A 2500-nucleotide genomic window follows, 5' to 3' on the forward strand; every position below is an offset into this window, starting at 1 on the left:
CCCGGCGGCGCGCAGCGCCGTCCTAAGTACTTGGTCGGGTTCGAGAGAGGCGCAATCGCCCGGGGTTTGGCGAGTAGACGCTTTAGGTGCGACCACCCGTGCTCCCAACTGAGCTTGCCGCTGCCGACAGAGGCCCGGGAGCGTGCTGTCGTGGCATTGCCGGCGGGAGACAACACGCGCCACCTACGGTGACCGGCAGCTCCAACGCCAGCGCCACAGAAGGACAAAAGCCCCACTTGGGTGCCGAAGCGAACTCTCCCAGCACAGCGCACGCGCCAACACGTCCGCACAGCTGCGATACAAACCACCTGCGAGAACCGCAGAGGCGACCGAGCAGCAGACGGCGTCGCGGCGCCGAGCGCCGGGCGGCGGCGCATCCTCAGCGCACACAGTCCTCAATCGGACCAGCACACTGCAGATGTCCACCGCGCTTCGCACCGGGCCCGCGAGGACCTACTTTGGCCGCACGGCGCCGCGTGCAGGGTGCGCCGGCGCGCAGCTGCGCCGCCTGCCGCCTCCGTCGGCCGGCGCGCCTGCCACTGGCCGCCCCCACCAGCCGGCTGTAGCGCGTGCGCCCACGCACCGCGCGGCCAGCACGCCGGGAGGCCCCCCCTCACCGGCCGGGGACGGTCCCACCCAGCCACCGCCGCGTATCGCTTCACACCCAGATGCCATTCACGTTCGTGGGCATGGTGGGTATCGCTGGAACAACCGGTTGGTAGCTCAACCGATCGTCGCCATCACTGATTCACCTCTAGCGAGAACAACCGCACCACAACGGTTTACCAGTTGTTCATTTGCGTAACGTCACCAGCAAACGTAGGCGTCCATCGCCATTTGCAAATTCAACGATTGTTGCATGCCTGTGTCAGGTGTCACGACACACTATGTCTGCCCACATACACGCAACAACATGTGCACGCTTCGCGAACACGTGGAAGGTGGCCCCCGTACGTATGCGATGTCCATTGCGCGAACGACTGTCAACCGGCCTCTGTCGCATGTCGCAGATGTGGAACGCAGTGCACCATGCTATCACGGTGTGTGAGAAGAGACGACTACGTCTGACAACACGCGCCACTACATCAACAGACGGCTCATGCTGATCGCCATCCAGGGCATACCACACTGCAATCCAGCTCTTATAGGGAGACGACACGTAGCTGAGTGCACAACATTTGGACCGCATGGTTCGCCGTTGTTGGCGCAGTCGTTGTACGGTCACATGTACCACGATGTATCATTCAGTACATGAGGACCAATGTGCAGTACAGTGTGTGATTTGGACGTACAACATCAGCGGACAGTTGACACAGGCCGTACCACAGCGTAGGCTAAGTGCTTCGCCATGCGAATGCCAATGAACAACTGCAAATGCCAATGAACAACTGCAAAGGGCATTGAGCATGTACGTCCTGCTGCCATCCACATTACAGTGTATAGCTGCAAGGTGTTTAACATGAAGCGATACACTGGGGACCGGGCAGTGCGAGTAGCAAACTATATTGCGGGGGTTGCAGTTAGGCAACACTACACTAATTTAACGCGTCGTATGACAATTACAGAGCAGGTTAAGGCCCAACGTGTGTTGGGTTAAGGCCCAATGTGTGTTGGGTTAAGGCCCAACGTGTGTTGGGTTAAGGCCCAACGTGTGTTGGGTTAAGGCCCAACGTGTGTTGGGTTAAGGCCCAACGTGTGTTGGGTTAAGGCCCAACGTGTGTTGGGTTAAGGCCCAACGTGTGTTGGGTTAAGGCCCAACGTGTGTTGGGTTAAGGCCCAACGTGTGTTGGGTTAAGGCCCAACGTGTGTTGGGTTAAGGCCCAACGTGTGTTGGGTTAAGGCCCAACGTGTGTTGGGTTAAGGCCCAACGTGTGTTGGGTTAAGGCCCAACGTGTGTTGGGTTAAGGCCCAACGTGTGTTGGGTTAAGGCCCAACGTGTGTTGGGTTAAGGCCCAACGTGTGTTGGGTTAAGGCCCAACATAGGTTGGGTTAAGGCCCAACATAGGTTGGGTTAAGGCCCAACATAGGTTGGGTTAAGGCGCAACATAGGTTGGGTTAAGGCGCAACATAGGTTGGGTTAAGGCGCAACATAGGTTGGGTTAAGGCGCAACATAGGTTGGGTTAAGGCGCAACATAGGTTGGGTTAAGGCGCAACATAGGTTGGGTTAAGGCGCAACATAGGTTGGGTTAAGGCGCAACATAGGTTGGGTTAAGGCGCAACATAGGTTGGGTTAAGGCGCAACATAGGTTGGGTTAAGGCGCAACATAGGTTAGGTTAAGGCGCAACATAGGTTAGGTTAAGGCGCAACATAGGTTAGGTTAAGGCGCAACATAGGTTAGGTTAAGGCGCAACATAGGTTAGGTTAAGGCGCAACATAGGTTAGGTTAAGGCGCAACATAGGTTAGGTTAAGGCGCAACATAGGTTAGGTTAAGGCGCAACATAGGTTAGGTTAAGGCGCAACATAGGTTAGGTTAAGGCGCAACATAGGTTAGGTTAAG

Source organism: Schistocerca serialis, unplaced genomic scaffold (assembly GCF_023864345.2).
Source record: "Schistocerca serialis cubense isolate TAMUIC-IGC-003099 unplaced genomic scaffold, iqSchSeri2.2 HiC_scaffold_1205, whole genome shotgun sequence".
Lineage (NCBI taxonomy): Eukaryota > Metazoa > Arthropoda > Insecta > Orthoptera > Acrididae > Schistocerca > Schistocerca serialis.